General features: G+C 42.4%; 1 protein-coding gene and 1 long non-coding RNA gene across 4 annotated transcripts in view; one reads left to right on the forward strand and one right to left on the reverse strand.

Annotated features, from left to right (window-relative positions):
• Nucleotides 1-7,724: 7,724 nt before the first annotated feature.
• Nucleotides 7,725-27,980, reverse strand: LOC125152536 (uncharacterized). Its single transcript, XR_007147243.1, has 3 exons — nucleotides 27,927-27,980; nucleotides 27,711-27,847; nucleotides 7,725-7,975 (listed from the first exon to the last, which is right to left on the reverse strand). It is a non-coding gene; the product is annotated as an uncharacterized LOC125152536 (long non-coding RNA).
• AGK (acylglycerol kinase) overlaps nucleotides 27,377-27,993 on the forward strand; it is an 81,529-nt gene continuing 80,912 nt past the window's right edge. For 2 of the 3 annotated variants that reach the window (XM_047834573.1, XM_047834610.1), the window contains exon 1: nucleotides 27,377-27,455. The gene's annotated coding sequence lies outside the window, so the exon portion shown is untranslated. Of the gene's footprint in view, nucleotides 27,456-27,616; nucleotides 27,855-27,993 lie in introns of those variants that run through there. The other variant, XM_047834583.1, reaches the window with a different exon arrangement.

Consider the following 27,993-nt stretch of genomic DNA (forward strand, 5'->3'; position numbering starts at 1 on the left):
CCAATGTCATGGCTTTAAGCATTTTTGTACACTACAGACCTCAACTATGTGTGTCCAGTCCTAGCTCTTCCTTGAGCCATTGGTAAGTCCCACTGGTGCTACTATTCTGCTCTCCAGCACCCTCACCCCTCCTCACCAGGGGTTTTGCAGTCACCCCCTAACTCACCCGCCTTACCCACTCTTGCTTCCCGTCTGCTCTGCACACGACAGCCGTGGGTGCAGCTCTAAACATGTAAGCTGCTTCCCTGTTCCAGATCCTCCGAAGGCTTCTCATCTCATTCAGGGTAAAAGCAAAAGTCTTTACCACTGTCCACCAGATGCACCACGATCGGGCTGCCTGTGCATTTAGTCCAGCCATCCAGGATGCCCTACACTTCTCCAACACATGATGCCCACCCCTGCCTTCCCAGAATTGGTCCCTCGCTGTCTCCAGGACTCTGCTTCTAAAGTCATCTTATTAATAAGGCCTTCCCTTTATGGGATAACAACTGCCCCGCCTGCACGATTTCCTTTCGCCTGCCTCCGACCCTCCATATCCCTATCTCCCTGACACAGCACATATTATGTCCATTTATTATCTGCCACATATCCAGCAGAATGTAAGATCCAAAAGGCCAGTGGGCAAAAAGCTTTCTTTTGTTCGTTGCTGTATATCCAGCACCTGGAGCACCGCCTGGAACATAGTAGGTGCTTGGTCACTATTTTTTGAGTGAAATGACTCAACTGAAGGTTCCAGTTTCTTGCCCCCCCCCCCAGTTTGTTACCATAAGGCTCTGAATACTGGCTACCTTCCCCCACACCATCCTTTAAGGGAACTGGGTTTGAAGGACACCTGAACAACTGAGCTTTATACCACAAAGAGGCTAGGTGATATATTTTAAAAGGTCACTTAAAGCAAAGTAGTTTGTGAAATACACACTGATAATGTTTTAATTTTGTTTCTCTTCATAGTTACCCATTGGGAGGAGGGACTGATAACATAGAGCAGATCAGTTGCAGGAAAGGGAAAATTACATCTGAGTGAACTGTAGAAACAAGCTTCCTTCTGCACATATGCATCTCTGTGGCTCCTGACGTGAGTTCAAGGGTGCATGTGACCAACCTGATGTTGTGTGTGATGCTACAGAGGGTGCATGAGGCAAAATACCCATCTTTAAAAAACTAGCCAGCTTGGTCTGGCTGTGGTACATATGATGTGGTTGGAGACATCCTTATGAAAGCATGTGACTGGGTTCAATGACATATACCCACAACATCTTTGAACAAGTTGGCCTGGAGGAGGTTTCATGCCCCCTTGGAGATGGGTTGTAGGGGGTGCAGCTGGGAAGATGTGGCAGCCAATGGCAGATCTCAGTTACTTGACCGAATGGGCCAGACTTAGAGCAGGTGAGGAGAGGTGTGACTTCCCAGAACTCACTTGTTTCCCTCACTTGGGAGGCGTTCCTCAAGACAACTGTTCCAAGAAAGTCTTCAGTATCCATCATAGGGGTTGAATCGGGAACCACTAGTTGCTGTAATAGAAGAAGAAGAAGAGTTCATTTGAAGTGTCCCGGGAAAGGAATCCATGCCCTGGCATGCATATCTGGGTCATGTAGGAATCTTAGCCAACAGAAGTTTTATCGCTGCTACCAATGTTTGTGACAGGATGTCTAGACATGGCTATTGTGACACATGGTGGCTTCTTCTGTCTGCTTTTGTCACTAAGGTATTGTTGCTCTTTGACCAACAAATGTGGTTTGCACACTAAACCTGTTCCTTACACCCCATGATGGGCACTGCCTTCAAGGAGCTGACTTTCCACTCAGCACGGCACTTGCTCTCACGAGGGGGTGTGAACTGTACAAGCCTGGCCTCTCCCACAGATCTCTGCTAAGGGGGAATAGTACTGCGTGGTTCCTTATTGGGGATCCATAGCCGACTAACCAATTATCCCCAACACTTAGTGATTTAAAACCGCAAACATCTATTATGTCACGATTCTTGCTGGTCAGTGCTCTGGGAGTGGTTTAGCTGATACCTCTGGCACAATGGCCCCTGAAGGCTGCAGTCTTACCTGAAAGCTCAGAGGGCCACTTGGAAACTCACTGGTGTAGCCATTCCTAGGCGCCATAGATCACATGCTTCTAAGCTCCACCATACGGACTTTTCCACAGGGCTGCCCCATGACAGATGAGAACACTAGGTAAAAAATATTTAATAAGGAGCGGAACCACTTTCTTAAACCTTTTTATCAACACAGATGTGAACAGCGTGCAAATCTTACCTGTATAGCTCAAGGAATTTTCATAAAATGAACACACTCATGTAACCACCCAGATCAAGAATGAGAACATGACCTAGAAGCATCCAGAAGTGTCCAGAAGCATCCAGAAGGCCCAGTCCTTCACTGTCATTACCTCTCCTCTTCTTCCTTAAATCTAATCACTGCCTTGACTTCTAGCACGGTTTGCCTATTGGTTTTTTTCTTTTTCAGCTTTATTGAGGTATAATTGGCAAGTTTGCCTGTTTTTAAACTGCATAAATGGAATCCTGCCATATGCTTTATTTTGTGTCTGGCTTCTTGATTAACATTATGTGAGGTCCATTTAAGCTGTAGCATGAAGTTGTGACTCATTTATTTCATTGCTGTAAAGGATTCTGTTTTATGAACATACCGCAATATACAATATATAACAATCCATTCTACTGTGGATGTACATTTGGGGTATTTCCAGCTTTTGGCCAATAAAGACAACACTGCTCTAAACATCCTTATATGTGTCTTTTGATGTACACATGTGTGCATGGCTGTTGGCCATTGTGGTAGGCAGAATAATAGTCCCCCAAAGATGTCTACATCTGGATCCCCAGAACCTATGAATATGTTACGTTTCATGGCAAAGGGGAAGTAAGGTGGCAAATGAAAGTAAATTTGCTAATCAGCTTGAGACAGGAAGATGATAATCCTCGAAGACCTGGCTGGGCCCAGTGTAATCACAAGAGTCCTTAAATGGGGAAGTGGGGGCAGAAGGGAAGGTCAGAGTGATACATGTGAGAATTCACCCACTGTTGCTGGATTTGGGACTGTCCACCAAGGACTATGGGCAGCCTCCAGATGCTGACATGATCAAGGATTCTTCCCTAGAGTCTCCAGAAAGAACGCAGCCTTGCTGAAACCTTGATTTTAGCCCAGGAGAGCCTTTTCAAACTTCTGAACTGCAGAACTATAAGATAAGCCATTTAAAAAAAAGTATTTAAAGGGTTTTTTTTGCACTTCAAAGGGAATAGGTTGACGACCATTCCCTCAACCACAGCCTTGGAAACAAGAGGCATTGAATACTATGATTCTCATCTGATCTCTTGCTCCTACAGATTAATTAGCATTGGGGAGGGGAAAATCCCTCCCAGTTGCTCAGAAACAAGCCCCGCCTCCGTGGTGCAGGTCGCTGCTACCTAGTGACTCTCACCTCTACGACATCATACATCTGTCAGACAGTTAGCAAGCAGCGTATGCCTCCCACTTGCACATCAACTAAAATTCACCAGGAATTCTCTTCTGCTCCACCATGGGTTAGCTAACTGCAATGACACATTGTGAGCAGAGCAAATGCAACCCACAGACAGGCAGCGACACTGAATGCAAAAGACAGAAGCCGACCGTAATGTCATGGCCACTCCCCCATTACTATTATTTTCTGTGGTTTCAAATCACATGATGGCATTTTTTTTTCATGTGATGGAATTTTTAGATCTCATTCGATTGAAAGAGGAAAAAAAAAAAAAAACACCACTGCTAGGATTTGCTAAGTATCTCCTCGTTGGGGGGAGAAGGTGAGAACTTCTGACCCGATGGACTTCATGAGAACGCGTGGCCCCAAGAGAAATTAGGAAGAGGTTGGCCCCTGATGCTGGGAGAGTTTAGCCATGTGCTCAGCCTATCTCCTGCTGAGTGTCTCTCAAGCAACAGACAGTCCCTTGCTGGCTCTGGAATATTGGTGCAGACCCGGCAGAGGGAGGTGGGAGAGGGTCATTGCATTTTATTATTAAAATCGTAATAATATGGGAATAGCCCTGTGCTTAACTCACTGAAACTATGCTGTGTGTAATCACGGTTTCAGGTAACATCTTCTTTCATTAGGATATAAGTGTCTGTAAACTTACATGTAGAAGCATATGGAAATTGCCGTATGCTTAACTCATTGAAATGATACTATGTATGACCCATCTTTCAAGTAAAATCTTGTTTCATTCAAAAAGTACTTAAAGGCTTTACTTTTTAAAAATAACACAACATAAGAATTCATAGTAATAGGGAGAGCAACAAAGACCACTCCTTCCCCTAGGGAATGGAAAGAGACACTTAGCAAAGACGCTCAGTATCTGGAAACTTGCCCCCGATCCTTCAGAGAGGTGTCACACGCGATCCACAGGAAAGTGTCTTTCGGAATATCATTTTCTGAAGTTCCCCTTTGAGACCCATTCTTTACGGCCTTTGTCATAGCCAAGGGCAGATATGGGTGTAATAGGTAATTTTTGATGTATTTATTCACTCAGGAGATTTTCTATGACAGTGAAATTTTCTTTGAAGTTCTTAAGATGATAAACTTGTTGTTTCAAGCCCCTAAGTTCACGGTAATTTGCCACAGCAGCAATAGAAAATTAATACAATGAAAATTAATACAATGAAAATTAATACAATATAGTATATTACTATACTACCTATAGGAATATACGTAGACACTGGGTATGTCTATGTTCACCTTTTATAGGTATTTCCAAGAGTTTTCTAGTGTGGTTGGACCAGTTATACCTCTACCCGGTATGCAGGAGGGTTCCCCTTGCTCTACGTCATCATCATCGCCTGGCATCATCAGTCTGTTTAATTATAGCCATTCTGTCATGGTATCTCATTTGTATTTCAGCATGCGTGTCTTTGATTCTTAAGGGGGTCGAGTAACTTTTCAGATGATTATGGGCCATTTGATCTCCTCTTTTGTAAAGTGCCTGATCAACTCTCTAGCCGAGTGGTTCCTTTTTGCTGCTGCGGTAAAGGAGGAATGGAATTTAGAACATAACTTTCTAGTTCTATTCGTAAAACCATCCTGCATTCTCAAGTCACAAAACTGAGATTTTTCTTTAATGTTCTATGAGACTTTTTTCTTTTCCTATTCTTCTTTAAAATTAAGAAAGAGAAGCAGATTCTAGCCTGTGTATCACAGTATGACTATTTTAGTGAGCGCACCACACACACACACACACACACACACACACACACGTGTGCACAGAGTTACAAACATGTATGGGTATGGGACAGTGCAAAGCAATACTCAACAACTATGAAAGTCCCTAGTAACTATTTTTAAAGTTTTTTTTTTCAACGTTTTTTATTTATTTTTGGGACAGAGAGAGAGGGAGACACAGAATCGGAAACAGGCTCCAGGCTCCGAGCCATCAGCCCAGAGCCTGACGCGGGGCTCGAACCCACGGACCGCGAGATCGTGACCTGGCTGAAGTCGGACACTTAACTGACTGCGCCACCCAGGCGCCCCCCTAGTAACTATTTTTAAAAACAGTAGTCATAAATACCAACAGACTATTAGGATGTTATTTATAGGCTGATAATCTTGCATGAGGCTATTTCATTCAGAGGTTTTGTGATGAGTGTATTAGGCCTGGGTATTGAATGTTAAGATCAAAATACGCTTTTCTTTAGCTGATATAACTTCCAAAATAAATCGTTCATACAATCGGTGACTCATACAATCCATTCCAGCATGCTCTGCTGCTTGTTAGGAGATTTTTATTTAATTTAAGCATTTTTATTATTGTGGATTTTTATTGTGCTCTGTTCAGTTCTGAGTCTTGGGCAATTGTTATAACAAGGTTACTAGTCGAAGACTGCAGATAAAGAACAGCGATTCAATAATTAAAAGGCAACCAAGAGTGCAATCTGTCAAACAGAAAAAAAAAATCAGATCCGAAAGTGCATGAAGATGAGCTGAAAGCCAAAACTATTAATGCAAAATATGATTATTTCCAGTGGCGAACCAATATGTGTCGTGGCTCCGGTGTTACCAAGGGGATTTTGTAAAATAATCAAACCAGCAGTGTTAGCAGGACGATCCTGGTTTTCATCTTCCCCCAAGTCTTAGATTATCTCCTCTCAGAAATCCCTTTCTAACACTTTCAGGTTTTATTAGACCAGATTCTCCTTCTTTGTCTTCCTATTTATTCCTTCCCTTCCCTACTACCACTCCTACCTTCCCCATGGCTTTCCGTGCTCAGGAAAAGTAAGGTTTCTGAGGGTAAGGATCCAGCTGTTTTCTTTTTTGCATATCTTTCTAAATATCTTTTGGAGTTACCCATTCACCTCTGCTTCCTACTTTGCCTCCTGTGGACTCCTGGTCTCTCCACATCCAGCCTTGCTCCACCCCTTTCCACCCCACCCCACCCTGCAGTCTCCACACAGCAGCCAGAGGAACCTTGTTGCCACACAAATATGTTCCTGTCACTCCCGTAATTAAAATGGATTGCCATGACTCCATACTCCTTGACATGGCCTGAAAGGCCCTATCTGGTCAGGCTCTGAGCTGCCTCACCAGCCTCTTCCAGAACCTCTCTCCCTCTTCTTCTCTCTGTACTGCCTTCCAAATCTAAAACCACACTGTGTTCCTTTCCACCTCAGGGCCTTTGCACATGCTACTTCCTTCTGCGTGTGGAAGGCTTTTTCCTGACCTTTAACACCTTCTTCCTGACCTCGACCTAAATATCACTTCTTTGGATCAGCCCTCCCCATTGTCCCAGAGTAGGTCAGGTCACGTTATTATTTGTTCCCAGCAACATTTATTTATCCTTCCTAGTATTTACCCATTGTGAATTTTTAATTGCAGAATTCATTTATCCCTTCAACTTTACTGAGTGCCTACTATATGCCTGTATTGGATTGTTAGGGCTGTTGTAACAAAATATCATAGACTGGGTGGCTTAAGCAACAGAAATTATCTTCTCACAGTTCTGGAGGCTGGAAGTCGGAATTAAGGCGCTGGCAGGTTTGGCTTCTCCTGAGGCCTCTCTCCTGGGTTTGTAGATTACCACCTTCTCTCTCTGCCCCTCCATAGGTCTTCCCTCTTTTGTTTTTCTAATTTATTGCTCAAACATCTAAATGATTACTTAGCTGAAAACAGATGCCTCTCTTGGGAATTTTTACTCCCCTCCCCCCAACCATGTCAAGGAATTCTGGAGGAGGTTTGCACAGTCTCAAGAGAAGTCAGTCTGATCTCCATACCCAAGAGAGCAAATTAAGTCTCCTCTTTTACTGCTATTAATTCTCATTACCACAAGGTGTCGCTGTCAAAGGCTCTCTCTGTGCAGTTGGACAGCTGGTGCTGATTTGCTCTGGGACAATGATGCCCCCTAGAAGGTTCCCCTTTCATCCCAAGCTGCTGTGGCTCTTTAAGGGTAAAAATCCCACGTTCTCAGTGCTATATTCTGTAAAAATGTCCCCAGATTCTTGTCGCTCATCTCTGCTTTCATTCTTGTTCCATGGAGTATCCTGAAAGTGGAGAGGAAGCAAAGATTTCAAAAGACACTGGAGGAAATAATTGGTAGGAAAAAAAGTTAAAGTTGCTGTTTTACACGTGAAATCCTTGTACTACATTGTATCGAATAGCCACAGACCGAAATCTTGAACTGTAATTTACAGTGTATATCTCTATTGAGTTTGACTCCAAAACCCTGGGAGAAAGAAAGTCACTGGAGAGTACAGAGGACCTGGTATCATTTTCCTTGCTTGTAAGTACTTAGAATAGAGAGAAAAGTGCTCTGGATCTGCAGCAGGAAGACATGGGGTCAAGTCCTTGCCTTGCTGTTTAATTAGCTTCATGAACTTGAGAAGTCACTTGATTTCCTTGCCCTCCATGTCCATATATCTGCAAACGTGGTACATGACCAATCCTTTACATCTTACAGTGCTCTTGTGAGAATCAAGTGGATTGATCTGAAAATTACAAAGCGTCATATAAATATGAGGTCTTTCCAAACAGACTTAAAAAATTAATAGACTATTTTGGGGGTGCAGTTTTAGGTTTACAGCAAAATTGCATAGAAAGTGCAAGACATTCCCATAAACCCTTACTCCCTCTGCAGTTCCCCCTCCTGTTAACTTCTTGAATCAATTAGTTACAATTGATATGCCAATATTGATGTATAACTATTAACTAAAGTCTCTGGTTGACATTAGAGTTTATTCTTTGTATTGTACATTATATGGGCTTCGACAAACGTGTTATGACATGTATCCACTGTTAGAGGATCATACAGAATGGTTGCACTGCCCTAAAAATCCCTTTTGCTGTATGTGTTCATCTCGTCCTCCCTCTCCCCCAACCCCTGACAATCATTGATCTTTTTATAGTGTCCATCGCTTTGTCTTTTCCAGATGTCGTATGGTTGGAATCATATAGTGTGTATCCTTTTCAGATTGGCTTGTTTCCCTTAGTAATATGCATATAAAATTCTTCCATGTATTTTCATCGATAGCGGGATAACTCATTTCTTTTTATTGCTGAATACTATTCCATGATAAATGAATTCCCGATAGACTTTTTAAAAAAGGTTTTATTTTTTAGAGCAGTTTTATTAAGTTTGCAACAAAATTGAGAGAAGGTAGAGATTTCCAATATACTCTCTGTCCTGACACATGCAGAGCGTTCCCCACTATCGATACCACTCACCAGGATGGTACATTTGTTACGATTGATAAACCTGTATTGATAACACTGTAATCACTCAATGTCTGTAGTTTACATTAGGGTTCACTCTTGGTGTGGGTTTGGACAAATGTATGATGGTATATTGCCATCATTCTGCTATCGTACAGAGTATTTTCACTTCCCCAGATTTTTTAGTTAAAAAAAACAACAACCCAAGACTACATTGTAATAGAGTTAAAGTAAATATCAATAGCTCCATTAATAAGAAAAAGAATGTGCTAAGGTCAGCTTGACATACAGATTGTCGGGCAGAGAGGCTACACTGCCTTCATACAGGTAAGTGTGCTGGAGGAGGAAGGTGTTATGAGCTGGTTGTAAATGCAAGAACCACGATACTTCCTCCTCTGCTCCCTCCTGGGAACACAGCTCAGCTGCCAGCAACTTGGCCCCCTCAGTGCACGGCCTGAGCAGTCACTCTGAGGCACCATACCTGGGTTTGGTGCTGTTGCCCGACTAAGAAAAAAAATTCTAATGTTCCGGATCTCTCAAACCACATTACTCCCAGCTGTATGCCTGATATGTAAGAGCGTGCAATAAGTGTTTGAATGAATGAATGAATGAATGGCTGAAGAAGCAGAATAGGTCCCAGATCTGGGAACTGAGGGAAGGTTCTGGGGAGGAGGCAGAAAGATCTGGTCATTAGTGATTTTGTAAATAACCCGTGGAGATACTATTGCCAAGCCCAAGACCCCCTTTACCAACTGCTGAGCACTGCAGAGGGACTGTTTGCATTAGATTCAAGCCAAGACATCCCCAAGATCCCTGACAATAAAGGAAATAACAGCCCCGTGCCAGCCAATAGACCCAGAGGAAATTAACGCTGGTGCGGGGTTTATCCCGATTTTCCTTCTACAGCCGGATCTTCAGCGCCACCTAGTGGTGCTCCCTTCGGGTTCACTGCATTACCAAAGCGCCCACCAGGGCTTCCTGCCCTGGTTTAAAGCTGGGAGGATTAAAGCCTTCCTCTTAAGGTTCAAGATAAGACACTATGTGGAAATAAGGAATAAATTGAGAGCTTTAGAATTAATGTCAGAGAATTTTAAGTCACAGGACTTAATCTCAGCAATTACATACACAATTAGGAGCAGGATCTTGTATTTGTGCTTACCATTTTGCTGTTTTGAATACTGAGCAATTTCGGACAATGGGGCCAAGATCAAAAATTAAAGTTGTGTAAAGAGAATACAGAACTAAGAAGTGGAGAAAGAGAATCTGATCCAGCCCCTGACTCCAGACAGGGGACGTGTCGTTTCCATTTCACAATTAAAGCAAGTCAGTCTCCGTTCACTGCCCAAGGTCAAGTGTCCAGTAAATGAGGCAAGAACCCTGACTGGGTGGAATGTCTTTTCCCTTTGCTATGCTGCTTCAAAGTGCCCTCTCTCTTTTGATATTTTCTGTTTTGCTACGATTTCTCTGATATTCTCCCACGAATGGGTCAGTCTTTATTCTATTTTATACTCACAACCTGTTTTCTTAAGGGCTTTGGTTACTCTGTCCCTCACACAGGAACTAGAATTCCTGACAATTTTGATAATGTGGATGGCAGTTTATTACATTTGTTGTATACATTAAGTACCTTCTATATAATGCCAACTTTTATCCCTTTATTGGTTATAACATTTTAGGTCCATCACTATATGTAACATTTAAAATCTAATTAACACAATTCACAATGGATTTTTAAATCTGTATTTTCTTTAAGAGGATGCAGTTTGGAATTGAAAGACCACATGTGTACTTGGCATGAGATACTGAGCAGGTGATAGCACATCCAATAACTAATTTAATCTTTATGACTAGCCCTATAGGTAAGTTAGAGGATTATCTTTATATTGATGAAGAAACAGAGATTCAGACATGTTTTTTTTTTTAATTTTTTAACGTTTATTTTTGAGAGAGAGAGAGAGAACAGAGACAGAGACAGAGCGTGAGCAGGGGAGGGGCAGAGAGAGAGGGAGACACAGAATCCAAAGCAGGCTCCAGGCTCTGAGCTGTCAGCACAGAGCCTGACGCGGGGCTCAAACTCACGAACTCTGAGATTGTGACCTGAGCTGAAGTCGGATGCTTAACTGACTGAGCCACCGAGGCGCCCCTCAGACATGTTTTTCTAATGCTTATTTATTTATTTTGAGAGAGAGAGAGAGAGAGAGAGAGAGAGAGAGAGAGAGGCAGAGAGGGAGGGAGAGAAAGAGAATCCCAAACAGGTTCTGTGCCTTCAGCACGGAGCCCGACATAGGGCTTGAACTCACGAACAGTAACCTGAGCCAAAATCAAGAGTCAGCACTTAACCAACTGAGCCACCCAGGCGCCCCTCAGACATTTTAATACAGCACCCCCAGTGACGTAGCAACTAGTCAGAGGACCTAGACATTGAGCCAAGTTTCCTGGTTTGAAGTCTAGCACTATCTCTGCCACACCACTTGACTCCACCAGAATTGAAGCCAAGAAGTGAAGTTTTATTCCCAGCTTAAATAATACAGAAAACACCATATGCTGTATTATTCCTTTGGAAATTTGTATGCTCATTTGTATATCAGAGGTTCTATTGAATTCTAATATAAAGACACGTTTGGCCTAGTGATCCCCAAGCTTATGGCATTGTTGTTGTTTGGGGTGTGTGTGTGTGTGTGTGTGTGTGTGTGTAACTATTAACCTTCCTCTGAAATAGTGCTCTATAAACACACCATGAGAAATGCTGGCTGGACAGTCTGACTGGGGAGAGGTGGGCTTGAGAGATAGTTGTGAACTGAATGAAGATTCAGTCTTTCAAGGTAGTTACTGGGTCTACTTGCCCAAAACAGCTTAGAGGATGATTTTATTTTAAAATTCTTGTTTGTAACCGTCCTTGTTCAAGAAAGAATTAATGTAGGAGAGCAGGACTTCGACGGCATGGTGATCATCTCCAGGCTTCTCCATGAAAATTTAAAATGTATCTATGCTATGGTATCATCTCACTTCCTTTTTGTGACATCTCTCAACTTTTCGTGTATTGCTACCCTAGTGGTCGATCTTAATCTGCTCATCTCCACACGCACTAGGTTTCAAAGTTACCTTTGACACCTATTCCCATTTCCTCAGTGTTTTGTCAGTGTAAGGTCAGGAAAAAAAATCTGATCAAGTTCATATTGATTATATTATCAGTCCTTAGTGCTTCAGGAGTATTTGCAATTGATATAAATAATTCTCTAACTGGAAAACTTCAGTTAGCTTTGGAGAGATTTGGGGGAAAGAGTACCAAAGTTTGTCTGCCTCTAACCCTAAACTTGTGTGTTCTATTTTCCCATGTCATTCAGTGTCTGCAGTAGATTCAGTGCTGTCCAAACTGGGACTCTCATCCCAGTCCTAAATCTAGAGGCACAGATAAATAGATGCAGAAAAAGCATTTTAAAAAATGCAACAACTATTCATGACAAAAACTCTCATAAAACTAGGAAATGCAGAGAATGTCTTTGAAGTGATGAAGGCCATCTATGATCAACTTACAGCTACGATCATTTCTTTCTTTTTTAAACCTTTTTCTTTTTAAGTAAAGTCTACCCACAACATGGGGCTCAAACCCAACAGCCCCAAGATCAAAGGTCACATGCTTTACTGACTGAGCCAGCCAGGTGCCCTATGATCATTCTTAATGGTGGAATTTTGAATGCTTTTCTCCTTAGATCAAGAATTAGACAAGAATGCCCACTCTCACCAATCCTATTTAATATCACCTTATTAATTAATTAGTAAAATAAGAAAATAAAAAGAAATACAGCACATTCAGATAAAAAGGAAGTAAAGCTGTCTTTATTGATAACTGACTTGATTGTATACATAGAAAATCCTTAGGCCTCTACAAAAAAAAATACCATAATTAATAGTGGAGTTTAGCAAAGTTACAGGATCCAAACTGTATTGCTACATTCTAGAAACAAATAATTGGATATTAGAATTTAAACAGTACAATTTACAATAATACTAAAAACATGAAACACATAGATGTATTAAATAAAATATGTATAAGACATGTACACTTAAAACCTAAGAAACATTACTGAGATAAATTAAAGATGCCTAAATAAATGGAGAGAAATACTATGTTCATGGATTGAAATAATATTGTAAAAAGTTTGTCTGCTCTCCATCACAATCACAGTAGACTTTTTTTGGGTAGAAATCGACAGAATGATTTTAAGCTCCATATAGAAATTCAAAAAACCTAGAATAGCCAGAGTATTTTGGAAAAGAAGAACAAAATTGGAACATTTACACTATCTAATTTCAAGACTTCCTACAAAGCCTTATTAATCAAGATAGTATTGGCATAAGGTTAAACACATAGACCAACAAAACAGAATAAAAAGTCCATAAATAGATCCATGTATCTGTGGTCAAATGATTTGCAAAGTATTTTAGTGGTAGAAAAGATAGTATTTTGAAAAATAATGCCGAAACAACTATATAATCATATGTAAAAAAGAAACCTCAACCCTTACATCATACCACTCACAAAAAATTAACTTAAAATAGATCATAGACCTAAATATAAAGGAAAACTATAGAACTTCCTAAAAGAAATATGGGAGAAAATCTTAATGATCTTGGGTTAAGCAAAAAATTTCTTAAATAGGTCACATAAGTTTGAACCATAAAAGAAAAAAATAAATTGTATTTCACCAAAATCTAAATCTTTTGCTCTTCAAAAGACTCTGTTATGAAAATGAAAAGGCACATCACAGACTGGGAGAAAATATTTATAAAAAATACCTGAAAAAGGACTTGTATCTAAAGTATGTAAATAACTCAAAATTCAATTAAGACCTATCACCTAAGTTTTCAAAATGGCAAAATATTTGAATAGATGCTCAACCCAAGAAGGTATATAATAGACAATTAGACCCATTAGGATTCCTCCAATTTAGAAACTGACATACCAAGTGTTGGTGAGGATTTGGAGCCACTGGACCTCTCATAAAGTGCTGGTGGGAATGTGAAATGGTACAACCACTTCGGAAAATAGTTTGGTAGTTGATTAAAAAGTTAAAAATACGCTTAATCATATAACCCAGCCATTACATTTCTATGTATTTACCCTAAAGTGGTGAAGACATAAGCATATGTTCACACAAAGACTTGTATACAAATGTTAACTGTAGCTTGATTTATAATACCCTAAACCTTAAAACAACCTAAACATCCATCAATGGGTGAGTGGATAAACAAATTGCAATAGACCCTGAGAGTAGGCTACCACTGGCAGTAAGAAGAGCAAACTACTCATACACCCAACAACATGGATGCATCTTAGACACTACGTTGAGAGAAAGAAGTCAGGGACAAAAGGCAACTACAGTGTGATTCCATTTATATGAAACTCTGAAAGAGAGAGATGTAATGTACAGTGGCAGAAAGCAGAGTCATGGCGGCTTGGTGCTGGGGCCAATTGAGGGCATGAGAAAGTTGGCCAGGAAGGGCAGAAAGACACTAGAGCAGTGATGGAAATGTTCTGTATTTCCATTGTGGCCACTCTAGGAACATATACAGTCATCAAAAGTCACCAATTTGTACACTTAGAATGGGTGCATTTTGTCATATGTAAATCGTATGGTAATAAAATTGATTTTTAAAATTGTGGCAGGGAATGAAAGATCAGAAGGGACAGGTTTTGGTATATTTGTGTGTTGAAGTGGATGGTTTTTGAGTAGGTGTTATATGCTAAGAGGGAAGGACAGTGGAGATGGAGGGAGAGAATACTTCAGGGAGAAGATTACTGGTGAGGCCGATTTCTCAGAGAGGAAGAAGGGGGTGCTGTACAAAACACAGGTGGATGCATTAGCCTTGGGTGAGAGGAGGGAACATTCTCTCCCAGACGTACAGTGGAGGAAGGTGCTGTGTGGTATTGTTCGAGTAAATATGTGTGTAACTTAGTATGTGGGAGGGCAGAGAGTGGAGGAAGTTCGTGGTTCACTTAAACTTTAATAATTATTTTAAATTCTCTCTCTCTCTCTTTCTATATATATATATATTCCTATATATATTATTATATATTATATTATTATTATATTATATATTATTATATTATATGTTAATATTATTATATTATATAATATATACATAGAAATATATAGTATATACTATATATATACAGTGTGTGTATATATATGTGTACATATATATATATATATATATATACACATATACATATATAGTACCTGGCATTATATATATATTAGGATGTGGCTACTCTGAAGGAAAAAGAATAATGTTGTCACTGCCTTTACAGAATTTAGAACACTGTGGTGGGAAGAGGGGTCAGGCGTTAAATAACCACACAACGGAATATGTAAATGCAGGTTATTATGAATTCCACAAAGGACACGGGAGCTTTGGTTAAGTGTAGCAGTAGGAACCTGATTTAGATGGATGATGCAGGAGGAGTCTGTTGGGTGAACAGGTTGTGGGGAGGAGAATGAGTGGGAGCAAGGTGATCAGGGGCCTCAGTGAAGACCTTGAAGTTGGAAAGATTTTGGTACATTTTGATACAGAAACATAGTCATGGGTGATTTTTTTTCATTTTATAAGAAAATGAAACCACAGAAAAATAGATATGTGAATTTCTAATCATTAGAGGGTTCTCCAAGAGTATGATTAAGATTCATCCACCTACAAGGCACCTGGCTGGCTCAGTTGGTAGAACATGCAATTCTTGATCTTGGTGTTGTGAGTTCAAGCCCCACGTTGGGCATAGAGATTACTTAATTAAACTTGGGGGCACCTGGGTGGCTCAGTCAGTTTAGCATCCGACTTTGGCTCAGGTCATGATCTCACGGTCTGAGTTCAAGCCTCATGTCTGGCTCTGTGCCGACAGCTCAGAGCCTGGAACTTGCTTCTGTTTCTGTGTCTCCCTCTCTCTCTGCCCCTCCCCTGCTCATGCTGTGTCTCCCCCTCTCTCAAAAATAAATAAACAGTAAAAAAAATTTTTTTAAAGATTCATCTACATACAATTCAAGGTTTTTGTTTTGTTTTTCACATAGAATGTATCACAAGCCAAGTACAAAGGCAAATAAACCAGGAAAATATTAGCAACAAACAAATCAAAGGATTACTGTCCTAAATCTATAAAGAGCATGTATCAAATTGATGAGAAAGGCATCAAACTATCAGTAGAATCCAGTTACTATAATATTGTCTTTCTAAAATGTGATACTTTGGTCATAAAGTTAGAGAATTTTAAAAAGAAAAATAAGTGTAGGAGGCAAGTTGGGAAAATATAATAAAAATGCAAGTAAAAGACATAGCAAATATTTTATGGAAGAGAAAATGAAAATGGCTAGATGGACATAAAAAGCATTTTAACTCATAATAAAAAATATAAATTGCAAAAAAATTAAATGGCATTTTCCTAACAATTAAATAAATAGAAATTGGGAGAAAAATTAATGATGGTGAAGGTGCTATCCCATATAGATAATGGGAATGGAAAATGGTTATAAGTTTTTAATAAAACAGTTTGGGAATATGCATCTAGAACCTCAAATATATTTCCTCTGATTCCAGTTTTTAAAATTAACCCTAGGAATGTAACCATAAAAGACTTCAAAGATCTTGTTTTTTAGTTAAAATCTCAAAGCCCTACCTTTTAACAACGAAGGGATGTATCCAAATGTTGCAGTATCATACATTAATTAAAAAGGATTTAAAAAATATTGTGATCTATGTGATCCTGGGACTATGAAATGACAGAGGGCAAGAGACTTTCCCTGCTACTGTACCCCAAAGACATCATATTGGCTGGCCCACTCCATTAATGCCATCATAGTGAAGGAAGGGTGCTGGGCACTGTATCCTCTACCACAAGAAGGCATATATTCTTGAGGCAACAAATATGAGATTTTGTTTCCTGCAGTGGCCCATTTCACAGATGAAGAAAAGCTATCAGATTTGAGTGGGTTCAGAGCATGAGAAGGCTCCTTTGCTCATCTGGTACATCAACTTTGTCCTTCAGCCCTTAAGACCTAGCAGATTTAATACCCCTGGAATCTAGGAGCAGATCAGGATGTCGAATGGAGCTCACAGCAAGACACCGTGAAGGATGCACAGATTGGCTTTTATTTTCTCCGCCTGCCATGCCATGCCAGAACCACTGTCTGAGGACTTATCAGAGGCCTTAAAAATGGCCATGGTATCTTGTACAACATTGCTTCTAACCAAGGAGTCCAAGTTAGATAATGGGCTGTAGCCCATTAGAATCGCTGGTCTTATCACGTACCCAACCCCCAGAAGCAGCTGGTCTCACAGAATAGTGGAATAGTCTATTAAAATTCACTTGTGCCTCCAGCTGGTTAAGTAAGCACTTTCAATAAGGATTGTTGCCGGAAAGATAGAGAATATTCTTTGAACCAGCACAATATATGATGTTATTCTTCCTTTAACTAGAATACGTAAGCCAGGGAATCAAGTAGTAGAATTGGGAGTAGCACATCTCATGAATGCCCAGTGACCTCCTTCTAAAATGTTTACTCCCTGTCCCCATTGTATGAAAAGCTTAATGTCTAAAATAGAAATGCTGGTACCAAGAGAACAATATTTTTACTGTACTTGAAGCTTAGACTACCAACTGGGTATTATATCTCATGAGGTCACTGGGCACACAGGCAAAAATCAGGGTTATGCTTTTAAGTCAGTGTATCTGACACATCCCACGCGTCAGTTCATGTCTAAGGACCCGTCTCTTGTTCCAGCTGTCACTGTGGCAACCAGATTTGCATGTGCTCTGACTTTGGAGGGGCACAGCCAGATCACACCCATCTTGAGTGTGTGGCTCAGGGCGCTTGTCTTGTATCCCTGGCATCCTTCTTGATACTGCTGTGAGATCCTGCTCAGCACCCATGCCTGCACTTGAAGACAAGAGCTGGTGAATAGATCCTTCCCCTACTTCTCCTTCCAGGAATAGTTCTGAGACTTAGTTGATGTGGGTATTCGGAGGACAGTCCCCTCGGATGAAGCAATGGTTCACACTTACAGGTGGCCAGCTTGATAACACATCCTCATTTGGGAGACCACTTTTGCTGCCTCACCTCTTTGTTCCTCCTTCTTTTGCTCCTCCCTGGGATTGCATGTCTTAAAAAATAACAATACATTATAGCTTTCAGCCTCTGCATTCATAGATTGTAGGCTAAGATAGCTGGCAATGTGTGAAGGGTGTGGATGGCCATGCATACACATGTACACACACGGGCAAACACACACTGTCACATATAAATAGTATTGAAGGTGTAAAGGAGGGTTAAAGAGAAAAACAGCAGCAGTAAGAGAAGAGGAGGAGAAGGAGAAGGAGAAGAAGGAGAATGTGTATAATTGATCCTGCAAACTCTCATTATTCCATATTGAGATGTGCTTAAATTAGGCACAGCTGGAAATGCCATGGAAAGTCTTCCAGTAATGAAATCCTGTCCCTGCTAGTTTCCATATTTCCAGGGAAATTGGGAGAAAGACAGGAACATTTGGTCTAGTATGTGACAAAGGGAGTATCTTTACTAGGGAAATAACTAGGGTCTGGAGCTCAACTAACAGAATCTACACCTGAGGCCAGATCTTGCATTCTTTGTTGAGTTGGCTCAGTCCTACTGACTCAGCTTGTAACCAAACCTGCATAAAGTGAAGACAGAAAAGAGTCATCAGGGACCTTAAGCAAAAGATCTGGCTCTCCCAGTGAGGGACTTTTACCCAATTTTTAAGGGCAAATGAAGTTGTCGCTATACAATGAAAGCAGGGAGTTATATGCATGAAACCCAGGGGATCACCGGGCACTTCTTTATTTTGCCAAGTCTAAGGGCAAATGTTCATGAGGGACTACTGTGTTTCTGTCCAGGCATGACCTCAAACTCAGTCCCCTGAGAATGAAGATTTGATCTCCTACCTCAAATTTTAGCCGGCTACAACCTGGCGTAAGGTGAGGAAGTATGGAATGGGTAGTGGAGGGGCAGGTTATAGTCACTGTTACAGGTCAGAGACTAGTGGCAGAACAAGAACTGAAACCCCCACCTATGTTTCCTTTCCCACATATATTTATACATTTTCAGTTAATTCCTTTGCCTTCCTCTTCCTAAGGCCGCTTTTATGGTTTTGCTTTTAGTGTTCTGCAGGTTCAGTATGGAATATCTGCCAGTATTTTTGAATACTGCTTCTTATTCTCTATTCTTTCCTTCTGGAGATACCACTAGATGGTGGTGGGATCTTCTCATGCTCTCTTCCATGCCTGTTAACTCTCTTTTATATTTTGATTCTCTGGTAAATGAAATAAAAGAAGAATTAAATAAATGGAGGGATAGTTCATGTTCATGGATAGGAAGACTCAATATTGTCAAGATGTCAGTTCCTTTTATTTTGTCCATAGAGTCATTATGATCCCAATCAAAGTCCCAGCAAGTCAGCTTATGGATATTGACAAACTCCCCCTAAAGTTTATATAGAGAGGCTAATGACCCCCAAATAGACAACACAACATTGAAGGAGAAGAACAAAGTTGGAGGACAGATGCTACCCAACTTCAAGACTTACTATCAAGCTACAGTAATCAAGGCATTGTGGTATTGATGAAAAAATAGATAGACAAGTGGAACAAAATAGAGAGCCCAGAAATAGAGCCACATAAATATAATGAACTGATCTTTGGAAAAGAGCAAGGGCAGTATATTGAAGCAAAGATAGGCGCTTCAACAAATGGAGCTGGAAAAACGGGACATCTACATGCAAAAAAAAAACCAAAAACCAAAAACCAAAAAACAAAAACAAAACTGAATCTAAACACAGACCTTGTACTCTTCACAAAAGTTACTTCAAACTTTTGGATCATAGACCTAAGTGTAAGGTACAAATCTATAAAACTCCTAGAAGATAGGAGAAAACCTAGATGACCTTGGGTGTGGTGATGCTTTTTCAGATACAACACTAAACATGATCCCTGAAAGAAAAAAACTGATAAGCTGGCCTTTATTAAAATGAAAAAATTATTTTGTGCAAGAGGCAATATCAAGAGAATTAGAAGACAAGCCACAGAGGTGTCTGGGTGGCTCAGCTGGTTAAGCATCTGACTCTTGATTTCAGCTTAGGTCATGATCTCATAGTCATGAATTTGAGCGCCGAATCGGGCTCTGCACTGGTAGCACAGAGCCTGCTTGGGATTCTCTCTCTTTCTCTCTCTCTCTCTCTCTCTCTCTCTCTCTCTGCACCCCTCCCCCAGTTCATGCTCTCTATCTCTCCCAAAATAAAATAAAATGAACTTAAAAAAAAAATAAGCCACAAACCGGGAGAAGACATTTGTAAAAGACACATCTGGTAACGGACAACTATTCAAAATATGCAATGAACTCTTAAGACTCAACAATAAGAAAACAACTCGATTTTTAAAATAGGCCAAAAACCTTTACAGACCCCTCAACAAAAAAAATATACAGACGGCAAACGAGCATGTGAAAAGATGTTCCACATCACGTATCATCCGGGAAATGCGAATGAAAACGAGATACTACCACACACCTATTCACATGTCCCAAATCTGGAACACTGGACACCGCCAAATGCTGGTGACGGTGTGGAGCAACAGGAACTCTCATTCATCGCTGGTGGAAATGCAACATGGTGCGCCCACTCTGGAAGACAGTTCGGTGGCTTTGTACAAAACTAAACAAACGCTTATCATATGAGCCAGCCATCATGCTTCTTGGTATCCATCCAAAGAAGTTGAAGACATGTCTACACAAAACCTCCACACATACGTTTATGGCAGACTTACTCATAATTGCCTTAACTCAGAAGCAACCAAGGTGTCCCTTGGTAGGTGAATAGATAAATAAACTGTCGTCCATCTAATGAAGTGTTATTTGGTGCTAAAAAGAAATGAGCTATCAGGCCATGAAAAGACATGAAGGAAATTTAAATGCTTATTACAAAGTGAAAGAAGCCTATTTGAAAAGGTTGCATAATGTATGACTCCAATTATATGAGATTCTGGTAAAGGTAAAACTATTGATACAAAAAAAAAATCAGGGACGCCTGGGGTGGCTCAGTCGGTTAAGCGTCCAACTTCGGCTCAGGTCATGATCTTGCGGTCCGAGAGTTTGAGCCCCACGTCAGGCTCTGTGCTGACAGCTCAGAGCCTGGAGCCTGTTCCAGAATCTGTGTCTCCCTCTCTCTCTGACCCTCCCCCATTCATGCTCTGTCTCTCTCTGTCTCAAAAATAAATAAGTGTTAAAAAAATTAAAAAAACAAAAACAAAAAGTCAGTGGTTGCCAGGGTGGGGGTGGGGAAAGGTAAAGAGACAGAACACAGAGGATTTTTAGGGCATGGAAAATTACTCTGTACGATATTATAATGATGGATATATGTCATTATGCTTTCTTTAAATCCATGAGATGTACAGCACCAAGAGTTAACGGTAGGGTAAACCATGGACTTTGGCTGATTATGATGTGTCAATATAGATTCATCAGTTGTAACAAATGTGCCACTCTGGTGAGAGAAGTTGATAATGTAGGAGGCTGTGCAAGTGTAGGCGTAGGGACATGTATAGAAAAATCTCTGTACCTTCCTCTGAATTTTGTTATAAACCTAAAACTGCTCTAAAAAACAAAGTCTTAAAAAATTTACTCGAGATTCATTATTGATGGAATCACCCCCCTCTTGTTCCAGAATACTTAGAATTGAATTACCCTGGGAGACTGGGTTTTGCAAAACAAAATTGGAGACCTTGTTTGATGCAATCAATGAGGACCCCACCTTTGTCGTTTTTCGCTCCCATATTAAACAGGCAGCTAGAAAGTGTCAGCCAGAGCTAGATGTCGCCAGGAGGAGTAGGTGGCAAAGGATGACAAGGAGACACATTAATAAGAGAAGTCCTGTTCAGAAAAAGGCAGGCCCATACAGAGCATGGGGGAGAATGGGCATTACAGAGGGTCTGATAAAATCCCATGTTACATTGTGGAAGATATTCTCTCTCCTAGGAATCTGCTGGTTTCTTAAAAGGCCTCATTTACATGTTTCCAATCTGGCAGTAGTAGATGCAGTGGATATTAAAGGTCACAATAAGGAAGAGATTTTAAGCATAAATACCACAAGAACACCATTTTATACTTTTTCTTAGGGGAAACTAAGCAGTCTAAAGAAGAATCTGTATGCATAAAGTAAGTAAACCAAGAATGAATGTCAAAAGAATTCATACATAGTTTTCCACGGTAGAAGTTCTAACTCCTATCAGAATAGGGGGCACCTGTTCCCACAGGCAGATTTCATCCGAGATGCTACACAGAAGGCTGTTTGTGATGATTAGCACTATCTCAGGTTGTTCGAACCTCTGTCTTTTATTGTTAGTGGATCTGTAGACAGCGAGCGTGGCACAGGCCCAGGGGCCAGGGGGATGGCTGGAGAATGATTTTAGGAACAATAAACGTTGAAGCATCTCATCGATATCAATGGTATCTGCCATCTACTTTCACCCATATTCCTCATAAAAACTTATCATCTTTTTACAAGCATTGTCCTTACCATGTCTTCTACCCACCAATAGCCTGTGGCTTGCAGTTTATCAGTTCAGTGCTCTTGGCTTCAAGAGACAGAAAACCCTGACTCTAACCAGCTTATGCAATAAGGAGATTTATTATTTCACGCAATAGGACATCCAGCCTTTGAGCAAGCTCCAGGCACAGGACAACCATTTGGCTCCATGATGTTATCAACAACCCAGGTTCTTTCTGCCTTTCCCCTCCTGTCCCCTGTGAGTTAGCATTGGCCCAAACTGGTTCCCTTCGTGGCTGAACAGTGGTTGTGGCTGTGACGCAGGCAGGCTGGGTTTGAGGACCCAGAGGAGTGTCCTGCAGGAGCAGCCAAGATGGTCCTTGGATTCACTCGGGAGAGAAATCAAACACCAGTTGGAGAAAGTGATAACTGAGTTTACTGAACAGTGTGAGTTATAAGTGAAGAGGAGCAGGCAGAGTGTCTGGGAGACTCAGAAAGGGGAGGAGAAGGAGGCTCATTGCCACTTGGGGTCAGGGGTTTAGATTGGAGAGGGGTCTGGGGTACGTGTTCCTTTAGGAATCCAGGGCAGGGTCTGATTAGAGGCAGATGCCAGGTGAATAACAGGTGTCACAAATTACCGAAGGGGGGGTGGGGGGTATCTAGGCCCGAGTCGGCCAAGCTTTGTTTGAAGCTAACGTCCTGGAACGTGTTCGGGATCTGCCTCTCTTCTTACGTGTTATCAGGTGTGGGGGGGGGCCTGGGCCAAAACTCAGAGCGTGATTAGCTTTCTTGTTTCTCCTTTGAAGTGGGAACATAGCTTCTTTGGTTTATTCAGAGGCAAAATATAGAACATGAGTAAATGGGGCCCAGCAGAAAAACAGCAGAGACAGAGCCTTTCTAAAATAGAGTCTGTTTCGCTTCTCTCCCTCAGCAGTTTCAGGTATCATGTACACAGATGATCCCATCGGAGGGAAAAGGCGGGACCATCTCTGCAATTTTCATCTCAGCCGTATTGGGATGCGACTCCTATACCATGCAATGTCCCCCTTTGTATTCCTACACGTATGCAGCTATCACCACAGCCAACCATAGCACATTTCATTACTTCCCAAAGGAAATCTCATATCCATTAGCAACCATTTTCCATTTCCCCCCCAACCAGCCCGGAACCCAGCCCTGGGCAGCCTCTGCTCTGCTTGCCATCTCGGTGTACTTGCTAATTCTGGATGTTTCGTGTAAACAGAATCACATAATATGCAGTCTTTGTGACCGGTTTATTTCACCAAGCATGAGCATAACAGTTTTAAGGCCCATTGCTGTCGCTTTTTTAAATCTCACCCTTTAAGGAGAATGAACCTTTCCTGAGGTCTCTCAGTGGACTCATCTTTAAGACTCTTTGGTCTAAATTGAGCTACACACTCAATTTTTTTTTTAATGTTTATTTATTTTTGAGACAGGGAGAGACAGCGCATGAACGGGGGAGGGTCAGAGAGACAGGGAGACACAGAATCAGAAGCAGGCTTCAGGCTCTGAGCTGTCGGCACAGAGCCAGATGTGGGGCTCGAACTCGTGGACCATGAGACCATGACCTGAGCCAAAGTCGGACGCTCAACTGACCGAGCCACCCAGGCACCCCTACGTGCTCAATTTTTAATCCAATCGCTGGTGCTGGAGGATGAATCACTGTATGTGTCTTAAACTATGCAGACCACCTCCTGGCAGTATATTCTTCACCCAGATTTCTCGAATATTATCTTTAACTTATAAATTATTTACCATTTTCACATTTACTGCCCCTTTCTCTCTGATTTCTGGTCTCCTTCTTATAGTGACCCTTACCTTTGTGATTACATCGGAACCACCTGGATGATTCAGGCTACTCTTCCCAACTCAGGAGCCCTAACTTAACCAGCCGTGCAAAGGAACAATAGGTTCCAGGGGTTAAGGGCATCTTTAGGGGGTCATTATTCTCTCTACCACAGTGTTTCTCATTCAGCACTAATGCTTTTGAAGAAGGGAGAGAAGAACACAAGATTGGGCAGAGGGAGAAGAGCTGTGATGTATCCGGACAGCCTCAGCTGACCCCGTGAGGAGCTGTGGGGCTCTCAGAGGTGTTTTACTTTGGGCCAAATGACCAAGCTTTTGAATTCCCTCCTAGATCAGTCACTGCATGTGGGCCATCCGCAGAAAGGCGTGACCTTGGTTAAGAAGGCTCACTGCATTGGAGGCTGTCCCTGAAGGGGCCGACAGCTGAGGGCTGTCTGCCCAAACTACCCCCAGCAGCTGGGGCAGCAGGTGATACATCTCTATGTCCAACACTCAATGCTGGTAATGATGCCTGAAAAGAGCATTTGGGAAGTTTCCATGTTTTAGCGTCATTTGTGTCCTTACGCATGTGCAAGCTACATGTTTTAAGATGTGGCTTTCCCTATAATCCCTCCTAGGGTGGGAGGTTAAGTTTTATAAAGCATGGACACTCCTTAATTTATAACTGTGTCCCTCTGGAAGCAGTCTGAGGGGACAATAGTTAGCTTAACCAACGGGCCAATGGTAGCCAAAAAAAGGTACTTACTACGGGGAAAATATTAATAGTATGAGTTATATAACTTCAAAACTAAATGGGGTATTACAACAACGCATTAAAATGTCAGTAAATACGTGTCATATAATGGGTCCCGTTAACTCCTTGAAGATGAATTTCTGACTAATTTCTGACTTAGTCCTATTTTGATGCAGATATTTCCCATTTGCAGGTGACATATCTGAGTCATAGGACCCACTGTTTCTATCTATACAAGCGTGCAATTTAAGGAGGGAACACAAAATGTCTTTCAGAGACCTGCCATGCCCCTCCCACCCCCACCACATTCCTCTTCTGCACATGGAATTCTGAGGTTTGTATTCTGTGGAGATGTCTCATCTTTTCTAGTTTCATAATCCATATAGAAGCCTGGGAGTTGTTTCCAGATTTCTCTGCTGGGAACACAACAGAGTGACATTGACGTCCCCATTTGCCACCATGCTGGCCACAGTGAATTAAAGCCTGCCTATTAAAGGAAGAATGTAAACTCACAAATACCACCCCCCCCCCCCATGGCCTGATGAGCACTTTTCAATTAGAGATGGTCCTGAGTGAGGCCTGCTATGCTGTGTATGTCTGTGTTCGCCCTCCTAGGGAGCGGCTGCCTCTCTTCTGGGGTGTGGCTTTCTCCCAGGTCGCAGAGACCGGCCAGCCCACCCTTCTTCACTGGCACTCTGGGCATCTGCCTTGTGATGCCTGATCTTTCCAACAGGACATGGCTCCCGCTCAACTAAAATCAAGTTTTCCTAAGTTTTAAGAAAGAACTTCTTTCTCGATTTTCTGATTGGAAAATTATGGTAATTTCATCCATGCAGAACTTCTTTTATTTTTGGGAACTACTGTTTTGCTGAAGCCTTAAAGCTTAGTCTGCCCATTGGACCATCCAGCATCTAGACCCAGACTTTTCTAGCCTGCAGGGATGCAGTTCAGCAACTCATTTTCTTTTCTTTCTTTCTTTCTTTTTTTTTAAGTTTATTTATTTATTTATTTACAGAGAGAGAGAAAGAGAGAGAGGGGGGAGGGGCAGAGAGAGAGGGAGAGAGAGAATCTCAAGCTCAATGCGGAGCCTCAACCCAGGAACCGCAAGATCATGATCTGAGCTGAAATCAAGAGTTGGAGGCCCAACTGACTGAGTCACCCAGGCGCCCCCAGGAACTCATTTTCAAATGCAAATATTCTAAATAGTTGGGACAGGAGAAGTGAAAATAACTGTCTCCCATGCCTTCAATATCACCACATTTTATAGCTAGAAGGTATGTTTTAGGATGATCTTCTCCCTCCCCTAATATACAGACAGAACCTCAGGAGAAAGGGCTAGCAAGTTCACGTTATCTAGTGCGGCCCAGCGAGGATTCGAACCTGGCAGAAAACGCTTTACTGCCCCATAACCTCACTGGATGTTCTCATTTTTCCTAAAATATACATTCAGGGGAAGATAGGAAGGATGCATGTCTGCATGTACCAAATGGGGAATTTAGAATGCAAGCTCTATGAATGCAGGCACCATGCGGGGTGCTGTACATGAGTGCATCCCCAGTCTACACGCAGCAAAGTTGGTTGAGGGAATGATGGAAAAGAAGGTAAGAAAGAAATCTGGATTGACTGGTTCTAACACCAACGTTGGAAGTGGGGGTGGAGGTGAGGAAGGGGAGGTACTGGTGGGAAGAGGACAGAATTAAAACTGCCATCTGGTGGTCAGCATTGGCCCTGGCTTCTCTAGCTCTCTTGCTCTCTGGAATTTACTCAATACGTGGTGGCGGAGAGATGTTTAAAACGTAAGCCACGTCACATCGCCCCTCTGGCTGAACTCCTCATGGGTAGGTGCTGTCTATGCATATCTAGCCAACAGAACCTAGTAAAGCACCTGGAATGAATGAGACAACCAATCCACCAATCGATCAGGAACTATTTGCCCCATTTTGCAAATGAGTAAGCCAAAACCCAAAGGGAAAAATTGAGTAAGGGTCACACAGGGTAGCGACAGCTCTGGCACAGAACCCAGGCCAGGTGACGTCCCATACGGCGGTATAACGTCCAAACTCCTTACCACCACGGCCTGTTGGGCCCACCTCCCCAGCTTACTCCTTTGCCTCCTCGCCTGCCCTGACCGCCACCTGCCAAACTGCCTCAGGCCTTAGAGCTTTTGCACCGGCTGCTCCCTCCCCCAGGCTCTCCCTTCCTCCAGATCCTTGGGGACCTGCTCCCTCTCCTTCAGATCGGTTGCCCCTTACTGGGAAGGGCTGAGACTGCCTCCTCCTCACTCTCTTGATTCCACGCATTTCGGGTTCTTTTTTTTTTTTTTTTTTTTTTCTTTTTCGTACTTCTGATCTCAATTTACCCTATTCGTTTATTTTCCGATTTAGTACCAGGTCCCAAAACAGCGTTGCCTTGGTAGGCTTCCCATAAAATACTGTGGAGCGACAAACGGAGGGGTGAAGGGACGAACGGACGAAAAAACGAGCGAAGCAGAAACGAAGGCGGCCCCCAGGCTGCGGCCCCCGCACGCCGCACGGTCCGGGCGCGTCGGGAAGGCGCAGCGGAACCCGAGGGCGGAGGCGCGGTTTCCCTTAAAAGCGCGGGGGAAGCTTGAGGGAGCACACAGGAAGGCAGGGCGCGGAGCGGGAGCGGCCCGGGTGAGCGGCGCGGGGCCCGGGAGGGGAGCGGAGCCCGGGGCGCTGGGACGGGGCCGGGCCGGAGGTTCCGGGGCGTGGGGGCGCAGCCGCGGGAGCCCGCCTGGGCCGGGGGTCCGGGCGGCGGGTGCGGGCGGGGGGATGGCGGGGTCCCGGTTGTCACGCTGGGAGTCAGCTGGCCTGGGTTCTGGTACTGGAGCTGTCGCTAGCCTGTGCGACCCTTACTCCCTTTTTCCCTTTGGGCTTCGGCTTACTCACTTGCAAGATGGGGCGAGTAGTTGCTGATCGATGGATGGGTTCATTCATTCCAGATGCTTTACTAGGCTCTGTTTGCTAGAGATGCATAGACAGCACCTACCCACGAGGGGTTCACAGCCTAGTGAGAAAATCCCCACCTGACAGGTGAGGAGGGTTGAATACAATTAGAATTGGGGAGTTCTTAAACAAACAAAACACCGCCACCAACCAACCAACCTGCCGATCTGCTTTTTCAGAGGAGAGATGTTGATTTGAACGTATAACATTGAGACTTTCACAGAGA

The sequence above is a fragment of the Prionailurus viverrinus genome, chromosome A2, assembly GCF_022837055.1.
Source record: "Prionailurus viverrinus isolate Anna chromosome A2, UM_Priviv_1.0, whole genome shotgun sequence".
In the NCBI taxonomy this organism is placed as follows: Eukaryota; Metazoa; Chordata; class Mammalia; order Carnivora; family Felidae; genus Prionailurus; species Prionailurus viverrinus.